The sequence below is a fragment of the Mytilus californianus genome, unplaced genomic scaffold, assembly GCF_021869535.1.
Source record: "Mytilus californianus isolate M0D057914Y unplaced genomic scaffold, xbMytCali1.0.p SCAF_1, whole genome shotgun sequence".
Lineage (NCBI taxonomy): Eukaryota > Metazoa > Mollusca > Bivalvia > Mytilida > Mytilidae > Mytilus > Mytilus californianus.
In genome coordinates, this window is record NW_026262581.1 from 1173231 (window position 1) to 1181012 (window position 7782).

Here is a 7782-nt window from a genome sequence, read left to right on the forward strand (position 1 = left end):
TAATAGAACACATCACTAGTAATCAACCTACTCGTTTCCAAGTAAAAGCAATCTCACAAATTGCAGAATAAAGCATTTATTCCCATCCGGATCCGTTTCGACACAATCTAAAGTGTCAAATATCGAGTATAATTCTAAATCTTCATACCTCTTGTTGAAAATGTTGCGGGTGTATAATATAAACACAATAAGTATACTGTCGTAATTCGTATAGTTATGTTGGCATTGTAAGAATAGTTATGAAATAACCGAAAAATTTGATTTGAATTTTTTTCACTGCTACTGCTACTAGCTAATTAATGCAACTGACTGAATAATCCTGACAAAGATTGAAAATTAACACGTGCACCAAGTTCATGAGACGGTTAAGAAAACATTGCCGTCTCGACCACAGACATCATAAATCTAGTAATAAAATGTGTATCGTCCACCTAAATAAATAATGGATTTTTGACAGAAGCCGAGTCGGACAGAACATGAAACACTAATATAAACATCAATTAAAAATTTCTAATATATGTGTTCGAATGGGTTTACAACTAATTGTCTGAAATATGAAGTTTCCATTGCTATGTTCATTAATAGCATTTTTCATAAAAGCGCTGATTTATTTATCTGCAAACTTTGTCACTAGTTTCGCCATATTATAGAGTCTCTTTGCAATAGAAAAACGTTCTTTTTTTCGCAATTGCTTATGAATAAGATTGTTTTACGTGCCTACATTTTATTGAGTCAACATTTTTAACAAAAATTAAACCACACTCAACAGTGCCGTTATATTAAGTAGAATAATTGTACAGTTGATAAGCTTGATCTTGTTTTTTTTGTTTTTTTTCTAACAGTCATTCAAATATAACTGTTAAAAAAGTCGCCGAATTTTTTTGTTTCTGATTTTGTGAGCTTATTCGACGAGTTTGAAAATTCTCCTCAAATTAATAATAAAAAATAGTCAATAGTTGTATATTGCTAAAGTAAGTAATCATTGTATAATTGAAAACAGTGTATACTATATATTTGTGTTCACTCAGATTTTTTACAAAAATAATCAGTTACTAAAAATGCATTTATATTTGTTCGAATGGGTTTACATACTTATTGTCTGAAATATGAAGTTTCCATTGCTATGTTCATTGAAAGCATCTTTCCATCAAAGCGGTGATTTATTTTTTGCAAACTTTGTCACTAGTTTCGACTTTTTAAAGCCTTTCCTTACAATAGGAAAACGTTTTTTTTATTCGCAATTGCTTATGAACAAGATTATTTTACGTGCCTACATTTGTTTGAGTCAATATTTTTAACAAAATTAAACCACACTCAACAGTGCAGTTATATTAGGTGGAGTAATGTTACAGTTGATTAGTTTGATCTTGATGTTTTGATTTTTTTCCAACAGTCATTCGAATGTACCTGTTTAAAAAGTCGACGAATTTGTTGCTTCTTTTTTTGTGAGATTATTCGACGAGTTTAAAAATTCTCCTGCAATTACTAATAAAAAAATAGTCAATAATTGTATATTGATGAAGTAAGTAATCAATGTATAAAGGAAAACAGTGTATACTATATATTTTTGTTCATTCAGATTTTTTACAAAAATAATCAATAACTAAGAATGCAGATATATGTGTTCGAATGGGTTTACAATTGATAGACAACTTTCGAGTCCATGCATTTCTGTCAAAATCTCTGGTTTTAGTGAACATCATTCGTGCGTTTAGGGGCATCGTCACTTCCGTTCCAATGTTGAGCGAGTGGTTGGAAAACTATAATGCCATATTGCACGAATTATTCGGCAAATTAAATTCTCATAATTGAAAATCAGCACTGATGTCATTAGGGAATTGTGATTAAGTACTTACAAAACAAACGTTAATTCTGGTTTATCCTGCACAATGACGATCACTTAGACGCTTGCTGAACGTTAATAGTGCAGGGATACAGGGGATCCCCTCTATCTGGTAAATGACGTCATAAAGGCGCGCATAATTCACGAGTTTGTTCCGGTGACGGATGAACTCGAAAGTGGTCTATTTACAGAAATATGAAGTTACCATTGTTATGTTCATTTAAATCATCTTTTTATAACAGCGCTGATTTTTTTTCCTGCAAACTTTGTCACTAGTTTTGACTTTTTAAAGATTCTCCTTGCAATAGAAAAACGTTCTTTTATTCGCAATTGCTTATGAATAAGATTGCTTTACGTCCCTACATTTTTGTTGAGTCAATATATTTAACAAAATTAAATCACACTCAACAGTGCCGTTATATTAGGTAAATAATTGTACAGTTGATTAGTCTGATTTGATGTTTTGCTTTTTTTCTAACAGTCATTCGAATGTCCCGTTTTAAAGAGTCGCCGAAGTTTTTGCTTCTGATTTTGTGAGATTACTCGATGAGTTTAAAATACTCCTCAAATTAATAATAAAAAATATTCAATAATCGTATATTGATGAAGTAAGTATTCAATGTATAATGGAAAACAGTGTATACTATATATTTTTGTTCATTTAGATTTTTGACAAAAAGAATCAATAACTAAGAATGCAGCTATATGTGTTCGAATGGGTTTACAATTAATTGTCTGAAATAAAAAGTTACCTTTGTTATGTTCATTGAAATCATCCTTTCATTAAAGCGCTGATTTATTTTTCTGCAAACTTTGTCACTAGTTTCGATTTTTTAAAGACTCTCCTTGAAATAGAAAAACGTTCTTTTATTCGCAATTGCTTATGAATAAGATTGCTTTACGTCCCTACATTTTTTTTTGAGTCAATATTTTTAACAAAATTAAACCACACTGAACAGTGTCGTTTTATTAGGTAGAATACTTTTACAGTTGATTAGTTTGATCTTGATGTTTTGATTTTTTTCCAACAGTCATTCAAATGTACCTGTTTAAAAAGTCGCTGAATATTTTGCTTCTGATTTTGTGATATTATTCGACGAGTTTTAAAATTTTCCTCGAATTAATAATAAAAAATAGTCAATAATTGTATATTGATGAGGTAAGTAATCAATGCATAATGGAAAACAGAGTATACTATATATTTTTGTTCACTCAGATTTTTCACAAAAAAAATCAGTAACTAAGAATGCAGATATATTTGTTCGAATGGGTTTACAAATTATTGTCTGAAATATGAAGTTTCCATTGTTATGTTCATTGACAGCATCTTTTCATAAAAGCGCTGATTTATTTTTCTGCAAACTTTGTCACTAGTTTCGACTTATTAAAGACTCTCTTTACAATAGAAAAACTTTTTTTTATTCGCAATTGCTTATGAATAAGACCGTTTTACGTGCCTACATTGAATTAAGTCAATATTTTGAACAAAATTAAACCACACTCAACAGTGCCGTAATATTAGGTGAAATAATTGTACAGTTGATTAGCTTGATCTTGATGTTTTGCCTTTTTTCTAACAGTCATTTGAATATACCTGTTTAAAAAGTCGCCAAATTTTTTGCTTCTAATTTTGTGAGATTATTCGACGAGTTTGAAACTTCTTTGAAATCATTAATAAAAAATAGACAATAGTTGTATATTGATGAAGTAAGTAACCAATGTATAATGGAAAACAGTGTATACTATATATTTATGTTCATTCAGATTTTTAACAAAATTATCATTAACTAAGAATGCAGATATATGTGTTCGAATGGGTTTACAACTAATTGTCCAAAATATGAAGTTATCATTGCTAGGTTCATTGAAACCATCTTTTCATAAAAGCGCTGATTTTTTTTTTATGCAAACTTTGTCACTAATTTCGACTTTTTAAAGACTCTCCTTGCAATAGAAAAACGTTCTTTTATTCGCAATTGCTTATAAATAAGATTGTTTTACGTGCCTACATTTTTGAGTCAATATTTTAAACAAATTAGAACCACATTCAACAGTGCCGGTATGTTAGGTAGAATGACTGTACAGTTGATAAGTTTGATCTTGATGTTTTGCTTTTTTGCTAACAGTCATTCGAATATACCTGTTTAAAAAGTCGCCGAATTTTTTGCTTCTGATTTTGTGAGATGATTCGACAAGTTTGAAAATTCTCCTCTTATTAATAATAAAAAATATTCAATAATTGTATATTGATGAAGTAAGTAATCAATGTATAATGGAAAACAATGTATACTATATATTTTTGTTCATTTGCATTTTTTACAAACATAATCAGTAACTAAAAATGCAGGTATGTGTGTTCGAATTGGTTTACAGCTAATTGTCTGAAAGATGAAGTTACCATTGTTATGTTCATTGAAAGCATCCTTTCATAAAACCGCTGATTTATTTTTCTGCAAACTTTGTTACTAGTTCCGACTTTTTAAAGACTCTCCTTGAAATACAAAAACGTTCTTTTATTCGCAATTGCTCATGGATAAGATTGTTTTACGTGCGTACTTTTTTTCAGTCAATATTTTTAACAAAATTAAACCACTCTCATCAGCGACGTTATATTAGGTAGAATAACTGTACAGTTGATTAGCTTGATCTTGATGTTTTGCATTTTTCCTAACAGTCATTCGAATATACCTGTTTAAAAAGTCGCAGATATTTTTGCTTCTGATTTTGTGTGATTATTCGACGAGTTTGAAAATTCTCCTGAAATTAATAATACAAAAGAGTCAATAATTGTATATTGATGAAGTAAGTTATCAATGTATAATGGAAAACAGTGTATACTCTATATTTTTGTTCAATCATATTTTTTTTACAAAAATAACCTGTAACTAAAAATGCAGGTATATGTTGTCCACTGGGTTTACAACTAATTGTCTGAATTATGAAGTTGCCTTTGTTATCGTCATTGAAAGTATCTTTTCATAAAAGCACTGATTTGTTTTTCTGCAAATTTTGTCACTAGTTCCGACTTTTTAAAGACTCTCCTTGCAATAGAAAAACGTTCTTTTATTCGCAATTGCTTATGGATAAGATTGTTTTAAGTGGCTTCCATTTTTGAGTCAACATTTTAAACAAAATTAAACCACACTCAACAGCGCCGTTATATTAGGTAGAATAACTGTACATTTGATTAGCTTGATCTCGATGTTTTGCTTTTTGCAAACAGTCATTTGAATATACATGTTTAAAAAGTAGCCAAATGTTTTCTTCCGATTTTGTGAGATTATTCGGCGAGTTTGAACATTCTCCTGAAATTAATAATACCAAATAGTCAATAATTGTATATTGATAAAGTATGTAATCAATGTATAATGGAAAACAATGTACACTATAAATTTTTGTTTATTCAGATTTTTTACGAAAATAATTAGTAACTAAGAATGTAGATATATGTGTTCGAATGGGTTTACAACTAATTGTCTGAAATATGAAGTAACCATCGTTATGTTCATTGAAAGCATCTTTTCATAAAAGGGCTGATTTATTTTTCTGCAAACGTTGTCACTAGTTTCGACTATTTAAAGACTCTCCTTGAAATACAAAAACGTTCTTTTATTAGCAATTGCTTATCGATAAGATTGTTTTACGTGCGTACTTTTTTTGAGTCAATATTTTTAACAAAATTAAACCACACTCAACAGCGCCATTATTAGGTGGAATAACTGTATAGTTGATTAGCTTGATCTTGATGTTTTGCTTTTTGCAAACAGTCATTAGAATATAGCTGTTTAAAAGTCGCCAACGTTTTTGCTTCTGATTTTGTGTGATTATTGGACGAGTTTGAAAATTTTTCTGAAATTAATAATACAAAATAGTCAATAATTGTATGTGGATGAAGTAAGTAATCAATGTATAATGAAAAACAGTGTATACTATATATTTTTGTTCATTCATATTTTTTACAAAAATAATCAGTAACTAAGAATGCAGATATATGTGTTTGAATGGGTTTACAACTAATTGTCGGAAATATGAAGTTACCATTGTTATGTTCATTGAAAGCATCTTTTCATAAAAGGGCTGATTTAATTTTTTGCTAACTTTGTCACTAGTTTCGGCTTTTTAAAGACTCCCCTTGCAATAGAAAAACGTTCTTTTATTCGCAATTGCTAATGGATAAGATTGTTTTAAGTGCGTACTTTTTTTAGTTAATATTTTTAACAAAATGTAACCGCACTCAACAACGCTGTTATATTAGGTAGAATAATTGTACATTTGATTAGCTTGATCTTGATGTTTTGCTTTTTGCAAACAGTCATTCGAATATACCTGTTTAAAAAGTCGCCAAATGATTTCTTCCGATTTTGTGAGATTATTCGGCGAGTTTGAACATTTTTCTGAAAATAATAATACAAAATAGTCAATAATTGTATATTGATGAAGTAAGTAATTAATGTATTATGGAAAACAGTGTATACTATATATTTTTGTTCATTCAGATTTTGTACAAAAAAAATCAGTAACTAAGATTGCAGTTCCCTACCGAGAAGGATTGTGCCTGATATTCATATGATGAAGACATAATCTTTCAATCAGTTTAATTGAAGTCTGGAGCTGGCATGTCAGTTAACTGCTAGTAGTCTGTTGTTATTGATGTATTATTGTCATTTTGTTTATTTTCTTTGGTTACATCTTCTGACATCAGACTCAGACTTCTCTTGAACTGAATTTTAATGTGCGTATTGTTATGCGTTTACTTTTCTACATTGGCTAGAGGTATAGGAGGAGGGTTGAGATCTCATAAACATGTTTAACCCCGCCGCATTTTTGCGCCTGTCCCAAGTCAGGAGCCTCTAGCCTTTGTTAGTCTTGTATTATTTTTAATTTTAGTTTCTGGTGTACAATTTGGAGTTTAGTATGGCGTTCATTATCACTGAACTAGTATATATATTTGTTTAGGGGCCAGCTGAAGGACGCCTCCGGGTGAGGGAATTTCTCGCTTCATTAAAGACCTGTTGGTGACCTTCTGCTGTTGTCTGTTCTATGGTCGGGTTGTTGTCTCTTTGACACATTCCCCATTTCCATTCTCAATTTCAGATATATGTGTTCGAATGGTTTTACAACTAATTGTCTGAAATATGAAGTTACCATTGTTATGTTCATTAAAAGCATCTTTTCATAAAAGCGCTCATTTATTTTTCTGCAAAGTTTGTCACTAGTTTAGACTTTTAAAAGACTCTCCTTGCAATAGAAAAACGTTCTTTTAGTCAATATTTTTAACAAAAGTAAACCACACTCAACAGCGCCGTTATATTAGGTAGAATTATTGTACAGTTGATTAGCTTGATCTTGATGTTTTATATTTTTCCTAACAGTCATTCGAATATACCTGTTTAAAAAGTCGCCGAAATTGTTGCTTTTGATTTTGTGTGATTATTCGACGAGTTTGAAAATTCTCCTGAAATTAATAATACAAAATAGTAAATAATTGTATATTGATGAAGTAAGTAATCAATGTATAATGGAAAACAATGTATACTATATATTTTTGTTCATTCAGATTTTTAACAAACATAATAAGTAACTAAAAATGCAGGTATGTGTGTTCGAATGGGTTTACAACTAATTGTCTGAAATATGAAGTTACCATTCTTAGGTTTATTGAAAGCATCTTTTCATAAAAGCGCTAATTTATATTTCTGCAATTTTTGTCACTAGTTTCGACTTTTGAAAGACTCTCTTTGAAATACAAAAACGTTCTTTTATTAGCAATTGCTTATGGATAAGATTGTTTTACGTGCGTATTTTTTTGGAGTCAATATTTTTAACAAAATTAAACCACACTCAACAGCGCCGTTATATTAGGTAGAATAATTGTACAGTTGATTAGCTTATTCTTGATGTTTTGCATTTTTCCTAACAGTCATTCGAATATACCTGTT

At 29.9% G+C, this 7782-nt stretch overlaps 1 long non-coding RNA gene across 1 annotated transcript; it reads right to left on the minus strand.

Annotated features, from left to right (window-relative positions):
* Nucleotides 1-893: 893 nt before the first annotated feature.
* LOC127729572 (uncharacterized) lies at nucleotides 894-4597 on the minus strand. The gene is made up of 3 exons (XR_007994737.1): nucleotides 4532-4597; nucleotides 2596-2688; nucleotides 894-926 (listed from the first exon to the last, which is right to left on the minus strand). It is a non-coding gene; the product is annotated as an uncharacterized LOC127729572 (long non-coding RNA).
* Nucleotides 4598-7782: the final 3185 nt, after the last annotated feature.